Genomic DNA, 19,319 nt, shown 5'->3' with positions numbered 1-19,319 from the left:
TTTCCGGGCCGAAGCATTGGTTTCCATACGCTCTGCCTGACCCAGCCATCTTAGTCGTTGGACTTTTATCCTTCTGGCTAATTTAACATCGCTGTACAGCCCATACAGCTCGTCGTTCCATATTCTCCTCCACTTCCCATAGGTGCATACAATACCGTAGATCACACGAAGAACTTTTCTCTCGAACCGACCCAAGGTGCTTTCATCCGCTTTTTTCGTAGCCCATGCTTCTGAACCGTAGCGCAGGACGGGGAAGATGAAGGTCTTATATAGCGACACTTTGGTCCCTTGCTTCTCTAGCCCAGAGAAAAAGCGGTTAGCAAGAGTTATTCTTCGTTTGATTTAAGGACTGGTGTTGCTTTTTTATAGCGGAGCCTAGTTAGACGAAGTCCTTGACTACCTCAAAGTTACGTCTGATGATGGTGACATTTTGACCAAGCTTATTTCCGACCATGTCAATGTCATCATCATATGCGAATAATTGGACAGACTTAAAAAAGATAGTGCCTCACTTTGTTTTAAGAATTTTTTGACATCGATAGCTTTATTTAAATTGTCTCCAACCTTTATGGAGCAGCGTGAATTCTTCATGTTCGTCCTACAGATACGGACGATTTAGGCAGTGATGCCAAAACTAGACATGGCTCTATACAGCTCGTCCCTGTAGATGCTGTCATATGCAGCCTTGAAATCGATGAAAAGATGGTGGGTGTCGATTTGGTGTTCTTGGTTTTTTTTTCAGGATATGCCGTGATGTGAATATTTGATCAACTGTGGACTTTCCTAGTCTAAAACCACACCGATAGGGACCTATCAGGTTGTTGACGATGGGCTTTAAACGTTCACATATTACGGCAGAGAAGATTTTATAGGCGATGTTAAGTAGACTGATTCCTCTGTAGTTGGTGCAGCTTAGAGGGTCTCCTTTTTTCAGGATCGGGCAAACGATACTTAGGTTTCATTCATCGGATATGCTTTCTTCCGACCATATCTTACAGATAAGTTGGTGCATGCTCCTAACCAACTTATCTCCAGCTGCTTTAAAGAGCTCGGCATTGAAGGCATCCGTTCCAGCGGCTTCATGAGACTTCAGCTTAGATATGGCAATCTTTACTTCGTCTAAGTCGGGAGGACGGGATTGTTGGCTTTCGTCGTCTTTGTTGAATGGATCATCCCGCCTGACAGCGGAATTTGGTTCGTCGTCGCCATTACACAGTCTGCAGAAGTGGTCCTTCACTATGATGTTTCCACTTTCGTCATTGCAGCCTTCGGTTCTACGTTTATGTACCTGTGAATTTTGTTTCACCTGCTCATAAAACTCTTCGATCGCACGCTTCTTTCTACGATGTAAAATATTTCTGAAAAAAAACTTCAATTAATTTAAAAGAAAAAAAAGCTGAATTTGGAAAATGAGTTAATATCTTTTTTTGGCGGAATGTGGAACAAACATTTGATAACAATTGTTTAAGTGGAAGGAGTTTCCTGCCTAGATGTACAGTGGATCAAAAAAGTTTTGGTAATTGCATTTTTTACAAATTGATGCGACAAACAAAAGCGCAAGAAAAAACTATTGAAATTCAAGTAAATAGCATTTGCAATATTTATTTATCTTTTAAAATTTATCGTTTTCAAAGTACCGTAAGATTTCAGAAGATCAAATTTTTGAAAAAAAAAAGTTGAGTTCATAATCAAAATGTCACGAAAATCCCAAGAATTAAGTGAATCTGTTAATAATAAAGCTGTTATTAAAGCTTAAATGGCTTAACGTAAAATGAAATTGATAATGAGCTCAAAATAAGTTTACTCGCAGTTCGAAGTATTATCAACATATTAGAAAACACTGGTTCAACGGAAAACAAGAACAGAACAGGCCAACCTTATATTTTCCCTTAAACAAACCCAACTTAAGTGTTTTAAACTTGGTCGAAGAAGTGGCAAATACTATTGGTAAACATTCAAGTGAGCAAAAACTCTTCGTAATGCTTTGCACTATTCATTAGTATTATGGGAAAGCTGCGAGAAAAAGTCATTAATTTTGAAAATTACTGAAAAAAAACGATTGGAATTTCTCAAGAAAGTTTTGGGATTCAGTGTTTTTTTTAACTGATGAGTATAAATATAACATTTTTGTGAGCGATATTTCCAAAATTAAATATGGAGCTGAACAGAAAAAGTATTGTGATATTTTTATTGTTCTGATCACATTTTGAGACAAAAATCCTTAGTACAATCTCCTGAAGTTGTTTCCATGGAAAAATCTTTGGAATAATATAGGAAAATTATTATAATATAAGAGTTTGACCAAATATATTCGATGGAACGAAGATTGAAAATGCACACAAAGTGAGAATTATTAATAAATTAAACTTAGTTCCCCTCAGTACTTTATTCTATTCCAATTGCAATTGAAATAAGTTTGAAAACTCTAACGAAGTTAATTATTAATAACTGGTATCTAAGAAATACATAATACGCATTTTTTTTAAATTTGCAAGAACCAGAATTGCCAATATTTTTTGTATCCACTGTATAAATTATATGTGCTACATGCGGGTGTAGGTTTACTTTCATTTTTTATAATAGTCTTATCAACATTGTTTTTTAAATACATTTTTATTTTAAACGATAACTCAATTTTACAATTATAATTCAACTGTTGTTTCATTGGATGTTTTTTTTTTTTTTAAATAAATGCGTACAATCTAAAGAAAACTGGGTCGCATGAACTTGCTAATAAAATATATCGAAAGAGTCTGTTAAAAAAAGTTTTATAAATGTACATACCTGCAAAATAAGTTTGTCTTCTAAAGTTTAAATGTTATTTTATTAAACTTTGATCTATTATTTTTATTCGAAAATCGTTAAAGCGTTTTTTTTTCTCAATTTAATTATTTGCTGTCGCTGGCCGTTTTTCGAAATAGTGCGACAGAACCAAACAGATCGCAAATGAGAGTGAATTACCTTGGAACTCTGTCAACATAGCCCCATTCAAAAATTCACCGATTTGAGTTTACATCGTTAGGTTGTATTCGTTTGTAAATTTCAGTTTACGAGCTGATTCTCGCCAATTGTGGGAGATTCTACATTTTTATTTCAATATTAAGAGAACTGCGGCTGATTCTTATCAAATACACTTACGGCGTATGGTGAGGACGCTATTAGTAAGACAACGTGGAATACCAGCATAATAGGGGAAGCATTAATAATTGAAGACTAGCGTCCAACTCAAGAAGAGTTGTCAAGTTCATTGGAAGTGATACAGCTTCATAAACAAAAAGGCAGACATTTCTACATCGCATTTTAATCGGGGTTTATAACAATAACGTTATACGCAAACAATCATGCTTCTAAGTCGACGACCAAACCGAATTTTAATGGGTCCAAGAACAAACTCTGCGTTTAGTAGGACCTGCTTGGCGTGAACGTTATCGAAGGCAATTATACAGCGAGAAGCACGATATAATTATTTTTCATGCTCGATCCCAATTTGCAAAAGTAGTCAAAAGGTACTTGGAAACGTTAAAATTGGAGTTCCTATCCCTACCGCCGTATTCTGCACACATTGCTTCTTCTGATTATCACTTGTATCTATGAATGGCACATGACCTGGATAACAAACACTTTCGTTCTTATGAAGCATTTGCAAGCATTTTTTTTTTTAAATAAACGATCCTTTGTCTTTATATAAATACGTTTAAATTTTAATTTTCGTTTAAAAATGTTGACCAGTTTTTAAAATATCGAATTTTGAAAAAAATAAAACAGTTTTTTTTTTGTTCCAAATCTAAAACAAATAAAGTGCACGACTTGATAGCAAGAACTTGCTTCTGTATCAATAGATCAAATAGGTTTACAAATAGATTAATATTTTAAAATTTTAACATTAAAAAATGTACCAATAAAATAAGTTTGTCTTTAAAGATTTAAATGAAAGATGAGAATTTAATAATAAGGAAAATTATTTTTGGTCCTCAAATATTAGAGAATAAGGTCATTTGCAGAAAAAGAAACATTCAAATCAGTTCTAAAAAAAAAACATTAAAAACAATATAATGGACAACACCCGATGGAGTGAGTGCAGAAATCTTCGCTGAGTTGAACCACCTAACTCAGCTTGTCAACGAGCCCACCCGAATATCGGACGTTGAAGGTCGAGCAGAAAACACTCTTTACTTGTATCTTACCTCTGACCCTGATAAGTACACTGTTAGTGTTCTATCTCCTCTAGGCACATCTGACCATTGTGTTATATCAGCAAATTTCTCGTGTCAAAACTGTTCAGTTAAAGAAAGAGCTCCTAAGAGAACCGTTTGGCAATACGAGAAAGCCAACTGGGACGGCCTCAATAATTACTTCAGGATCTTTAACTGGTCACTATGCTTCCTCGATAGTGACGTTGACGCCAGCACTGATATGATCACAAGTTTAATTCTCCTGGGAATGAGAACTTTTATACCAAACAGGGTTAAAAGTATCAGACCCAAGGATAACCCTTGGTTTGATGCGAGCTGTAAAGAGGTTATTCGGATCAAAGAAGTTAGTTTCCGTTGCTATAAAGCCAACCGTACTGAGGAAAGCCGGAAAAAGTTCAAACAAGCCAGGAAGGCCTGCAACGCCCATATTCGACGGACCAAATTTTTACATGACCAAAATTTACGGCAACAAATACTGCAATGTCCCAAAGGCAGTAAAAATTTTTGGTCATTTGTAAAAAACATGAGGAATTCTTCCTCTTCTTCGGTTCCTACGCTCGTTGTTAATGACACTCCTTTTGTTAGCTCTTTAGAGAAAGCTAATCTCTTTGCTAGGCAGTTCGCCGCCAATACTAGGCTGCCAGTGAGTGTTATGACTCCGCCTGTACTTGAGCGAGTTAGTGATTCTATGGGACCAATCTTTTTTCGCACTCGTACTGTGGCAAGAGTCCTAAGAGATCTAAACACACATAAATCCGCTGGTCCGGATGGTATCCCCGCTATTGTTCTGAAGAGGTGTTCTTCAACGCTGGCAAAACCACTGCGTAAGCTTTTTCATCTGTCCTACTCCTCAGGTCTCGTTCTGAGCTGATACAAAACGGCATTTGTCCAGCCTTTTCCCAAAAAAGGCGAATCTTCCTCACCCTCTAACTACCGACCGATTCCACTTACGTCCCTTCTTTCCAAGGTCATGGAAACGCTGATTAATTATCAGCTCAAGAAATATCTTGAAGATCGAAAGCTTCTTAATGACCGACAATACGGCTTTCGTAGCAATAGGTCCACTGGTGATCTCATGGTTCATCTCACCGAACAGTGGAGCAAATCTTTACATAGTTTTGGAGAAAGTAAGATTATTGCAATTGATATTTCAAAAGCATTTGATAGGGTTTGGCATCAGGCTCTCTTATCGAAAATGCGTGCATTCGGTTTTCATGAATCCCTGCTTCATTGGATTAGTAATTACCTTTCGGATCGTTCAATACAAGTAGTATTGGATGGATTCAAGACTGAAAACCATAAAATAAATGCTGGTGTGCCCCAGGGCTCTGTTTTATCTCCAACACTCTTTCTCATTTTTATTAATGATCTTCTGTCTGCAACATCTAATCCAATACATTGTTTCGCTGACGATAGTACTCTGAGCTTTTCATATTCGTTTTCAGACTCACATCCCTCTTCTTCAGATGTGGAACTGCAACGACAAAATATGATAAGCTCATTAAATTCCGATATAAACAGCATTGTTCAATGGGGATTAAAAAACCGCGTGGAATTTAATGTTTCGAAAACCCAATGCTGTCTTGTATCGTTAAAGCGAGATATACCCCCATTGCCATTATCCATGGATGGCACTTGCATCAATGAGACTAAACACCTCGATATTCTCGGTGTGTGTGTCACCAACCACCTCTTATGGAATGATCACATACGCGATGTCGCCAAAATTGCCGCAAGGTGTTTGGGTTTTCTTAGGCGATGCAAGAAATATTTCACCCCTTCTGATATGGTTTTTATCTACAAGACTTACATACGTCCAAAGCTTGAGTATAACTCCCATCTCTGGGCTGGTGCTCCTGCAACTTACTTAAGCCTCTTGGATAGTATTGAACGTAGAGCATTTAAATTGATAGGTGATAATATCATCATAAGTTCATTTACTTCGATTGGACATCGTCGTAAGGTCTCTTGTCTGACCCTTTTTTACCGTTATTTTAACGGCTTATGCTCTAGTGAAATAGCCATTTGCATTCCTCCCCTTAAACAGTTCAACCGTAATACTCGCGCTTCTAGGAATGCTCATCAGTATACCCTCAAGCCCAACTTCGGCCATACTGTCAAATACAGAGATTCGTTCTTTAGCCGTACTACGCGAATGTGGAATGTCTTACCACACTCTGTCTTTCCTAGTCATTGCAATATTCAGGAATTCAAAACCAATGTGCACCGACATCTCCTTTTAAACCCTCTCTCCTCTTCCTAGTGCTCACACCGTGCATCTGCATAATAAGGGTAGTAATATCCCCTTGAGTGTGTGTTTATTATAAAAAAAAAAAAAAAAAAAAATGGTTCTATATGGGGGTACCCTTCTGAGGTAATAGAAACAATCTTTATTTAAAAGAAGCCAAATTAAGAAATAATATTTTAGAGATAATTGAATACAAATTATCGGTTTCTATTTTCTATGCCTAACGCGAATCTTCTAAAAAACTTAATTCTCAAGTTTTAACTCAATCGGCCTTAGATTGTAGGCGCGAGGACAGACAGATAGACAGTTAGACGGAATGGTGGGACGCACCTTTTTTCAATTTCTCTAACACCGTAATGTCATGTTTACTTTAAATATTGGGCTTGACATTTTTTACGAATGCAAAACTTGCCCTATAGTTCCTGTGGGTAGCGCAAGTACAGAAATGTAACTTCTTTTGCCCCAAAGCCCAAACCAACAAAAGACAAAATCACACATCACTGGACATAGTGCATAAAATCATATCATGGTAGCCGAGCACATGTAATGCAGGCAAGTCGGAATCAGAATCAGAATGTGGGCTCTTAATTGATATACAAATATAAACTAAAAAAAAAATTAATAGCAAAGCAAAGTTCCATAAAATTCTCATTATTCTCTCTATCTCTCTCTCTCTTTCTCTCCGTCCGGACTTCATCTCTAGGGCTGGGGCTGGGGCAATTTAATCCGCTCCAGCCAACTGCATTTGTTCTGTTTAGTGGTTCTTGTCGTTCGAACGATATCAGTTGACTTTAAACAACCTTTCCATCCCAAGCCCCTTCCATTCTGAGGATGGAATAAAATACTTTAAGCAAATCTGACACATTCTGTGTACCTAATCTGAATCATAAACTGTCAGAACTCAGAAGCTGTTACGGTGGCGGCGGCGCGGAGATGTTAACGTGTATAGTAGCTAGTTCCTGAAATAAAATTTAATAGTTTGTAACTTGATATTGAAAACACACAAAAATCCCTTCATCGAATTATGTTCCCGCTTTTATGTATTTTTTTTTTGATAATAAGTTAATCAACTGAATTAATGAACTTTAATTTTGTCTTTTCGTTGTTCTTGTTTTATTTTATTAATCCTTCTTTGTTAATCAATAAAATTCAATTCTTGTCTCATTGATTTGATCAATCAATCGTTAAAGGTTTTATTAATGCCGGCATGCAGTGGGGGTGAATATATCGCAAAGAAAACAACACAAGCAAATAAATATTATCTACAAAAATAATACACAACTTGCACAAAATATAATAAAGACGAAGAAGGAGAAAAAGAGAGACAGTAACAAAATATGATAACAAAAGACAAAGAATGAAATGAAAGAATAAAATAAAAGTGCATGTTCATCAAGAATTAAAATAATAATAAAAATACACTCAAACTTGAGCTGGACTTGACTTGAGTGAAAATCGTAATATTTATGCACATGCATCGAAAATAAAACAAAGTCAATGTTAAATAAATGAATGAAATGGGAGAACAGCAAAATGTGTGATACAATTATTATAACTAATATGACAGGCTGATGGAATTAAAAGAAGACAATAATTATAAGGTGAGTAGAGAATTAATAATTTTTTTTTAAACATTTTGGTTTATAAAGTTTAGTTCTCTTTTACATGTAAGTCGCTAAAACACGAATGCTGATAGAAAGTTAATGATTTATTTTTACCATAAAAACTTCATTTTTAACTTCCCGTAGGAAGTTATTGAAATTGGAACGATTTGATAATTGAAGATTTTGAAATTTCTTGACGTTTTAAGGTCCCTAGAGTCGAAATGAAAGATTTTAAGAGATATGTCTGTGCTTGCGTGTGTACGTACATTTGTGTTCATAAAAATTGCAGTGCTTTTGATTTTAGGTATAATTAATAATTGTTAAAATTTTTTTTTTTTTATTTTTCAGTAAGTAAATATTATACTATATAAAGTATTAAAGTATTTGTACTATACTAGCATATAAAAAATGAATAAACATTAGCTCAAAAATAAACAATGGGACGGTCAAAACACTGCACCGAAGAAATTCGAAAACTTATTCGAAAACTGCGTTTGAAGGGAAAAACCTACCAAAATATTTAAGACATCCTAGGCTGCTCAGCAAAAATGGTCAGTAACGCCTTAAAATGGCAAAATAAACTGATTGCGGCCCAAAAAGGGTGACTACTGAAATAACTGACATACAAATTGTTCAGTTAGCAAAAGAGAGCCCTTCCATAGGCTCTAGGAAAATAAGAAATGGGCTTCAACTGTCTGTTAGCGTTGTCACTATATAAAAGGTCTTTTATAAGCAAAATTACAAGCCCAAAGTCCACGCAAGGTACCATTCTTGACGAAACGACATATGGCAAAAAGAATGGAGTTTGCTAAAGAGCATAGAGATTGGGCAAAAGAGAAATGGAGGAATGTTCTGTGAAGCGATGAAAGCAAAGTCTTCCTTTTTGGGTCCAAGGATAGTCGAGAATATGTGAGAAGACCCTAAAATGCAGCATGCCATCCACGGTACACTATAAAAACAGCGAAGCATGGTGGAGGAAAAATGATGGTATGGGCTTGCTTTTCATATTATACGGGGTTGGGCCTATTTATCCCATGCTAAAGAGGAAATGTCGTTGGTTTGGGTATACCAACAAGACAATGACCCAAACCATACGTCAAAAAAGGCAAAACCATGGTTTGCGCAGAAGAAACTATCTGTTATGGAGTTGCCTGCTCAATCCCCCGACCTTTACCTCATCGCAAATTTGTGGGGTCATGTTAAGAACGCAGTTCATAAAGCAAAACGCTTTGTTATTAGAAGTTTAACGAAATGTATTATAACGTTGATATTGAAGGCCTGTTTGTTTTATTTGGAAAACACTGCTATATTTATGAACACAACTGTACGTTCGCGTCGTTTTTTTCGTCGAAGTGATATCGACGTCAAATAAAAACAAATAATAATGCAGAAAGGGCTCTAAAGAAAATTGCGTGGGTGGTTTTTATAAAAAAAAGGTGAAAATCTTGGTTAACCCTAAATATCTAACAAACCGATAATGCTGGAGACTTGAATTAAATTTTATATTACATATATATTGTAAGGTAACACCAAGAAAATATATTTTTGGAAAAAAATCCAATTAATGGTTTTTTTTATAAATCAAAAAAAAAATATTTTCCATACCTCCAAAATTTTACGAACAAAAAATTACTTTATCTCCAAAACAATTTTGTACAACGAAAACTAACGTTTTCAAAATTTCATGAAATCCGTTCGTAATGCAAATTTGTATGAGATTTTTCACTACGAACGGATTTTGTTATTGATTTTTTGGGATCCGGAGCAAATTTCCGATTACGATGGAATTCATGATAGGGCTGACTATTTCTTGAAATTAGTTGAAAGCCATAGTCTCAAAGTTTTGAAAAGATATTTGAATCGAAATTCAATTTTTACCAACTTTTATTAATTTTTTTTAGTTTTTTTTTGTAATGTGACAACTGTGAATTCGATTTTCTCAAAAACAAACCGATAATGTTTTTTGATTTTCTCTAAAATTTTATTTTTGTATTGCTTAGGAAAGGTACCGCTCGTAGAACTTTATTTGTTTTTTTTTTTAATTTTCTCTGCAACTTATCAACCGATCTCATTATTTTTGGATAAGCTCTTATATTGCCTTAACAATTTTCGATTATTAAAAGTACTTACTTATTTACTTACTTACTTAAGGTGGCGCTACAGTCCGGGGCGGACCTGGGCCTCAACCAACAAGCGTCTCCAGCCAGCTCGGTCCCTAGCTAGCTGTGTCCAGTTTCGCACGCCAAGTTGGTTGAGGTCCTCTCCCACCTGGGTGCGCCACCTGAGTCGCGGTCTTCCTCTACTGCGCCGGCCGTCCCTCGGGATTGGATTCGAAGACCTTCCGGGCTGGAGCGTTGATGACCATCCGCTCTACATGACCCAGCCATCTAAGCCGTTGGACTTTAATTCTGCTAACTAGGTCAGTGTCGCTATACAGCCCGTACAGTTCGTCGTTATATCTTCTCCTCCATTCTCCATCTATGCGTACGGGACCAAAAATCACCCAAAGAATTTTTCTCTCGAAGCATCCTAAGACGCTCTCATCTTTCTTTGACAGGGTCCAGGCCTCAGCACCATAAATGAGAACCGTGATGATGAATGTCTTATAGATGGTGATTTTAGATGCTCGAGAGAGGACTTTACTTCTCAATTGCAGCGATTTGCAAGAGTTTTTTTTTTTTGTTTGATTTCAGCGCTGGTCGTTGTTCAGTGTCCTTTTTTGATGACAGCATATACTTGGTCTTGCCCTCATTGACCACTAAACCCATCTTCTTTGCTTCCGTCGCAATGCTCAAAAACGCTCCACTGACATCACGCTTTGATCTTCCAATTATGTCAATATCATCTGCGTATCCGAGTAATTGGATGGATCTTTGGAAGATTGTGCCTCTAGTGTTGACGGTTGAGTTTTGCACAATTCTTTGCAGAACGATGTTGTCGCATGACAGTGCATCGCCTTGTCTAAAACCTTTTTTGACATCAAATGCATCGGTAAGATCTTTTCCGACCTTGATAGAGCAGCGTGCATTCTCCATCATCATTCTGCACAAACGGATAAGTTTGACAGGGATGCCAAAACTAGACATTGCACGGTAGAGCTCTTCCCTATAGATGCTGTCATATGCGGCTTTAAAATCGATAAAGAGATGGTGGGTATCGATTTGAAGCTCCTGGGTTTTTTCCAAGATCTGCCGTAGTGTGAATATTTGGTCGATAGTAGACTTTCCTGGTCTAAAGCCACACTGATAAGGACCAATCAGGTTGTTGACGAATGGCTTCAGACGTTCACATAAAACGGCAGAGAGGATCTTATACGCAATGTTAAAGGAGACTGATGCCTCTGTAGTTGGCGCAGTTTAAAGGGTCTCCTTTCTTATGTATCGGGCACACTATGCTGAGATTCCACTCATCGGGCTTGCTTTCTTCCGACCATATTTTGCAGATGAGTTGGTGCATGCTCCCTACCAAGTCATCGCCTGCTGCTTTGAATAGTTCGGCGGTGATGTCGTCAGCTCCAGCAGCTTTGTTTGACTTAAGTTTAGATATTGCTATCTTCACTTCGTCAAGGTCGGGTAGGCGGAATTGTTGATCTGCGTCGCACAGGTTGAGTGGTTCTATCTTCCTTACAGCGGAATTCGGTTCGTCATCGCCGTTATATAATTTGGAGAAGTGATCTTTCCATATTCTCAGCATCGACTGTGGTTCTACTACGATGTTCCCTTGATCGTTTTTACAGGCTTCGGTTCGTGGCTGGTACCCTTGGGAGGTTTTTTTACCTTGTGGTAAAATTAACGAACCTTATTTCTGTTGTGACATCCTTCCATCTCCTGAGCGCACGCTTCTCATGCTCTCCGTCTAGCCGTCTAACGTCCAATCTTCTCACAGTACTTCCTTGTTTTGACTTGGATCGGGATATCCGTAGCCGTACCTTGGCTACAACGAGGTAGTAGTCCGAGTCAATGTTGGCCTCTCGGAATGTTCGGATATCCTGGATACTGGAGAAGTGTCGTGCGTCGATCGCAATGTGGTCAATCTGGTTGACGGCTGATTGATCAGGAGATTTCCATGTCCCCTTGTGGATATTGAGATGCGTGAACTGCGTACTAGCTACCAGAACGTCTCGCCCCGCAGCGAAATCGACCAGCCTGAATCCGTTGTCGGAGGTGGTATCGTGCCGTTATAATATAATATCTCCTAAGACAATTTTAATGTCATAGCCAGGGAACTGCTCATATGTCTTGTCCAAGAGCTCGAAGAATATGTCTTTGGTGTCTTCATCTTTCTCCTCTGTTGGGGCATGCGCGCATATTAGGCTTATGTTGGCGAATTTAGCCTTGATGCGGATTGTCGTGATGCGCTCGCTCACACTGTTGAAACTCAAGACTTTTTGCCTGAGCCTAGTTCCAACAACAAATCCACACACAAATAGACGCTGTCTTTGTTCTCGGTAGCAGTCGCCGTAGTAGATATCGCAGTCTTTTAGTTTGCGTTTGCCCGGTCCATCCCATCGCACTTCTTGGATGGCTGCCTTGCAGCAGTTTAGGGCTTCCGCTAATTGTTCGGCTGCACGTGGTCTATTAAGTGACCTAACATTCCACGTACATATCCGAAGTTCGTTGTCCTTATTTCGTTTGTGTGGGTTGTCAACAGTGAATCCGTCCGTATCCGAGGCTTGTTGTTGCTTCGAAACTATGATGTTTTTACGTGGCCAGGAAGTCACCCCGACGGCACAACCCCCAACCTGGGGGCCAGATCCTTAGTATAACTCCAAATAAGGGATTATCAAAAGTGCAATTTTTTATTTGCAAAATCAAAGGTTTTTTCGATTTATAAAATGGAATCACCATTTTTGAAAAAAAACTTACTTTTTTTAGGCAAAATTTTGAATCTAAAAATGTTTTTTTTTTTTTTAATTATTTAAACTGCATTAAATAAAACCTTAAATCTCATCAGACCAAATCCTAAGCATGAGCCCGAAAAAACGCATTATTTTAACAAAATTGTAATAACATTCCTATCTTTTATCCAAATTAACGCATTTGGTACATATTTATGTATTTTTATAACAATAACTATTGTAAATACCAACGATGGCTGTGTTGTGTAGCGCCGCGACCACATCTGCATCAGATAAACGAATATGATATATTTAATCAACAATTTATTTTAAAGTCTCTATCAGGAAGTAATATCTTTTAACCTTAGCCTTCGCCGAAATAAAAGAATAAACAATTAATACAATTTAAAGAAACGGGCCAAAAAGAGTATATGTTTTTTCTATTAGAATCACTTCTTCAACGTATATTGTATTATTTACAGCCTCTTAAACTACTGCTTACGTGTCACTTCATAACCAAAATCCAAAACGCAAAAGAGCCTGACTGTAAACAACACATGATATGCAATTTTGTATAACTGTTCGTTTGCCTGTTTTTTTAAACTGTAACAAAAAAATAAACTGAACGTAATAACTCCATGTTTGCGCTGAAAACTTGTATGAAAGAAGTAATGTGATTGTAAGTATCTTCAACCTACCAATAACATCCCTTCATTATCATTATAAGTATGTCTTTATCTATCTATATGCATAAAGCTGAGCACGCTATTGTTTGTCAGTTTTAGACACCTACCTAACTACACAACCAATAAGCGATCGCTTTACAATAATTTTAACATACATGTTCTTCCTCTTTCTTATGTTCAGATAATTTATGTTCCATCCTGGTTCTTCTAATATGAAATTAAAATAAAGCTATCCGAAGTATTTTTTCATTTCCTGGATGAGTTTTGTCTGGGGATGAATCACGTTGTTTTTTTTTGACAAATCAAATGGCATTTATATCTTTGAAGACAAACTTGTTTTACAGGTATATTTTTAAACCTTATATAAGTACTTCAAACAGACTCTTTGAATACAGGAGCAAGTTCGTGAGACCCATTCGTGCATTTTATTTAATAATGATCTGAGCTGGATGAGATGAAAAAAAATTTAATTATTACTCTACCATCACATAATAAAAATTAACATCAATCACACTTGCCTGACAAATCTATATTTCACAAAATGATGATAGAAAAATACAATGAAAAATTCATTGCTTAATCTTGAAATGTGTTATGATCGAGAAACATTGAAATTTGGAACAAAACCATCGTGTTTTATTTGTTTAAATTTTCGAGAGAGCCACCGCCGCGCCGCACAGTGGGACGAATGTATGGGGAAATCGGCAAAAATCATATCTTTTGTTTAAGTTATTGAAATCGCGTAAAGTTGCATTGGGACGTCTTTTTAGACCTAAATCTATGAATTAAACATGAAAACCAAGTAAATGGAAAAGTTTTAGCAATGAAATTAAAGTTAATTTCATCAAAAGAGTTGAGCAGCGAACTTTTTTTTAGGATTTTCATTTTATTATTAATTTTATCTTTTCTTTTAATAACAAATAATTAAATTTCTTGAATGGAACAATAAATAACAATTTCATTTGAATACGAAAATAAAAAAAAAACTATTTATAAACTTATTATCTACATATATACTATACTTATTATTCGGTGTCGGTTTCGGATATATAATTTAAGTCTTCCGGGTTAGATTCATCGAGAAAACTTATATTTGTTTCATCTAATGATAAATATGGGAATATATCTCAGTTAGAACCTATAAATATTTGTGATGACTTACCAATCACTCAAAAGTACCGCTATAACATTTTATTTTTTTATTTATTGCTATGAGTCGTCCCACTGTGCGCCGGCCGGCAACGTTTTACATGCGAACCCAACTAAGAATCGTAATCACTTTCACTTGAAAATTATAGCGTTTATGATTTAAGGTCTTTTTACTGTCAATACTTAACTTGACCGTAACTGAGTTTTCTTGCTTGACAGTTCATTGTCATAAAAACTTATTTATGAAATGAAAAGTTGACAATTATCGTTTTTTTCAACAATTCTACAAAATTTTTGTCAAATTGTTTATGGAATAGATTTTGAAAAGTGTCAAGTTGTAAATTAAAAAAAATTAGCACAATGTTAAAGGCTCTTGGAGTGAAATAGAAAAAACTAACTTTTGGATCACAAAAGTCCAGGTCCAAGCATAAAGCAGAATTTCAATTTGTTAATGTAAACTATTAAAAAGATGATTTGATCTGAATCAGGTGGGAAATGAAACAGAGCTATTGTTAAGTAAGCTTTTGATATATTCCAATAATCAATAGTTTTCAATATTTGTTTGGGATTCCAAATGAAAGTTGATATGTTTTCCAATTAAAAGTCTGCAAAAAAGGTGTGCTTCCATTGTTGGGATTTCTTGAAACATAACCAAAAGTGTTGCTAAGTTCCTTCAAAGCTGCATGGCCCACTTCTTCTTTAGAGAAAGAAGTTTTTCTGAAGTCTATTTATAGAGCAAATCTAATTAGGAAATAATTATTTTAAAGCTTTAAAAAAACATTTTTTGTTAAAGAATTTAAGTCTTTAATTTCAATTAAAACAACAAGCATCAAACATTTTCAAGCTAAAAAAAAGGTATACAAAACTAAAATAGTAACAATATTTTAAAAACAACAAGAAATAATTTAAGAGCAGGTGTTAAGTTTTCAGACGTTATTGTTGTTAAACAATTAAAGTTGTCCCAAATTTTGTAAACATCTGAGCAAAACAAAACCTTAAAAAGCTATATCTACATTAAACAAGTAGAACAAAGCAGAACTAATATATTGCGACAGAGACCACGAGGCTATAATTGCATAGAACATGATAAGAGCTCCGAACCATGTACTTTTCTATCATAATGTATGTTTCTTGTTTTTGTGATTGATGACATGGTGATGAACAAACTATAATTATTAAGAAGTTGAGTTCTTCTAGGAAATTTTGAAATTTTCTATTTGATATAGCTGTTTGGAAGTAGGTTTATTTATAGAAGATGTAGAAGTGTTGCAACGTTTTTATTTCCAAACAATTATAGGTATATTGTTGATTGCAGTTTTTGGGGCTTTAAATTTAATGAAAATTTAAAAAGGTGGTGTTAAAAATCTAGAACAGTGAACAATGTATGTACATAATTAAACACATCTATTGTGCATTTGGTTTACATGTAAGCCGCATTTTGTAACTGTTTTATATATAAATTTGTTAACAGGCTGCATAGATGTTTTTAGTTTTCCAACAGTTTTTCTTTTTCAGTCAAGAAGACGTTTCACGATGGCCTGTGATTGAAAAACGCTCATAATTTGGAAACAATTTTAACAATTTTACTTAGGTTTAAACGTTTCTTTTTAAGTAAAAGCATAATTTTTATTTGTCAATTTTCAAAAGACAACACCTTGCTCTTAAAAATGGACACTTTTAGTAAAAAACGCTTCACTTATTAACTTACTACAGGAGGAAGGGTCCTACCCAACAAAATTCTCCATCTAAATCGGCCCCAGTTGCGCATTTGGCATATAATGAAATAGTTTGATTTCAAAATCTATATTTGTCAACGGGATTTTAAGTCGTTAACCAATTATTACCAATTTTAGTATAGCAATTCTTAAAAGTTTTTATTTATAATTTAAACAAATACAAATTCGATGAATGAAATTAATTTGCTTACTATTTTTTTTGTAGATTTTACAAACTTTTAGTAATATTTTGTTTGGGTTTTATTTTTTCGTAAAAAAACCGTCAATTCGATTCTTCTAAAAATTAAATTAAATGTTAAAAACAGTATTTTTCATAAGATCAAATTAGTTTAAAGCCAATATCTCAAAGCTTTGAAAAGAAATATCAGTCGAAAATCAATTTTTACCAACTTTTGTTAATTGTATTATAGGTTTTAAATTTTTTGTTAGAAAAACTGTCGATTAGATTTTTCTCAAAATGTTAGTGAATTTTAACAACAATATTAAAAAAAAAAAAAATTAGTTCAAAATTTAAAAAGAAATTTAAGTCGAAAATCAATTTTTACCACCTTTAATTCATTTTATTTTTCAGGTTTTTATTTTTTATAAAAAAAGCTGTCAATTCGATTTTCCTCGATATACCTCTTTTTTTTAAAACTTGCTATGGTAAAAAAACATTCACGCCCTCTGTGCGTCTTTATGCATTATTATCTGTATAGCAAAGTTTATTTAAAGTCGATATCTCTACTTGTTCTCGAGCTATGGACGACGAAAAAAAGTCGCGAACTTACGGACGGACTAACGTACATACAGAAAAAAGTGAGAATCGCATGCTGTAGAGAGCTTTTGGAGATGTGTAGTGAGAACGCGGACGGTGTTATGCATCGGATTGTTACTGGGGGCGAAATATGGGTTCACCACTATGACCCTGAAAGCAAACAAGAGTCCATGCAGTGGCATAAAAAAGGAACACTCCGTCTGCCAGGAAGCTCATGGCCACAGTTTTTTGGGACTCAAAGGGGATCTTACTCATTTAGTACAAAAAAAAAGGTGAAACCAACAACGCCAAATCCTACGCTTCCACTTTGCATAATTTGCGTTAGGAAATTAAAAAGAAAAGACGGGGTTAACTCGCAGCGGGTGTGTTGCTTCTTCATGACAACGCTCCTGTTCACACGGCGCGAGTTTCCAAGGCTGCTGTGCGAGATTGTGGTTTTGAAGAAATTCAACATCCACCCTATAGTCCAGACCTTGCCCCCAGTGATTACTTCCTGTTTTCGGATTTGAAAAAATGTCTTCTTAGAAAAAGATTTTCGGATGATGAAGAACTCAAGTCGGCAATAAATAGGTATTTTGCAGGGAAAGAGGAAACTTATTTTTTTGAGGGTTTAAAAAAGCTTATCTCAAGATGTAACAAATGCATTGATGTTAGGGGAGATTATATTGAAAGGTAAAAACAATTTAAATTGAATTCGCATTTTCCTTCATATCGATACCGAGAGTATATTGAACGCCCCTCGTACATATGTATATATACGCACGCACAGACATCTCTACAAAAATCCTTTATTTCGGCACTAGAGACCTGGAAACGTCAAGAAATGTCAAAATTTTCAATTCGACAAATCGGACCCATTACTATAACTTCCCTGGGAAGTTAATAAAACTCGCCTGATAATTGAAGAGATCTTTAAAAACATAATATTATAAACAACGTTTTTAAAATCTGTACATTGAATTTTTTGAAAAATTCAATTTACACGATTTTTACACATATTAGTAAAAACAAAGTTTGATTTTAAAAAACATCAATAGAAGACCCCATTTTTGTTTATAAAAAATTATTTTTAATAATTCTCTTTTGGCATTAGATTTATATTTGGAAAACTGATGTGATTTTGATATTAACAGCCATTTTATTGATTCTCTTCAAAACTAGTTTAACACAAAACTATTTTTAAACAGGTTTCGCTATCGAGTTTTAAGTTTTTGACACATTTCACAATAAAATCTTTTGTATACAATTATAATATTGATTTGATTTAAATCTGCACCACACTTTAAACCAAAAAACTGTTCTGTAAGTTTGACATTTTAAAGCCTTCTATGTAGGAAAAGAGCTGATCTCGTAATTACATAATGAATGCTTTGGTATTCGTAATTTTCAACCCTGACAAATTTTTTTTACATGTTTGGCTTAAAAAATTGTATTTGGATTTATAAAATTGTGTGTCTTAAAGACAATCTTCAAAATGTTTGTCCGATTTGGATAGATTAAAACTCAATTATTTCAGCACTAAAACCAAAATACGAGTTAAAGGTAATTAAATGGAAAAATTAAACTTAAAACCTTGTTAAAATAGACTTCAAAACGCTTTTAACACGTATACAAATGTGGAAAATTTCTTTTATCCAAAAACATGTATAACTTTAAAAGGTTTTAAAGAGGATCTGCCGTAAAACTTCAGGTCGAAGCAGCTACAAAAAGTATTAATTTATTACCAAAATGTAAACGGACTTAGAATTAAAACCAGCTAAGTTTAAAAAAAAAATATAAATACATTCCCTCATGACGTTCTTGTGTTAACTAAAGCATCGCTTAACCCATCTTTGATTGGCACTGAATTATTTGAGAATAGCTAGCAAATATAAGTTCACTTGTTGACAATTTTTTGCAAACCCCGCTTAAAATACTCTGGTAAAAATACAATTTGTTTCGGGTTTCGTTTTTGTGGTTGCAAAATGTATGAAAATTTCGACAATTCCTTAGAAACAGTATTTAAGAAAATAAAGCCAATTGATAAAATCTGAAATCTGATGTAATGAATACTAATGCTGCTGCTATCTCAAGCGATTCAAAGCTTGCAGATGAAGATTCACACCATCA

The 19,319-nt window shown here is 35.1% G+C and overlaps 1 protein-coding gene across 11 annotated transcripts in view; it reads left to right on the top strand.

The window, feature by feature from the left end:
* The window catches only part of LOC129953749 (glycoprotein-N-acetylgalactosamine 3-beta-galactosyltransferase 1-like), a 72,708-nt gene that overhangs the window by 22,557 nt on the left and 30,832 nt on the right, over positions 1 to 19,319 (top strand). For 7 of the 11 annotated variants that reach the window (XM_056067171.1, XM_056067173.1, XM_056067172.1 and 4 more), the window contains exon 2: positions 7,632 to 8,042. The exons of the other annotated variants lie outside the window; for them this stretch is intronic. The gene's annotated coding sequence lies outside the window, so the exon portion shown is untranslated. The remainder of the gene's footprint in view (positions 1 to 7,631; positions 8,043 to 19,319) is intronic. 11 annotated transcript variants of the gene reach the window in all.

This window comes from Eupeodes corollae, chromosome 1 (assembly GCF_945859685.1).
Source record: "Eupeodes corollae chromosome 1, idEupCoro1.1, whole genome shotgun sequence".
Taxonomy (NCBI): domain Eukaryota; kingdom Metazoa; phylum Arthropoda; class Insecta; order Diptera; family Syrphidae; genus Eupeodes; species Eupeodes corollae.
Note: the sequence above shows the minus strand (reverse complement) of the source record. Positions and strands in the feature narration are given on the sequence as shown.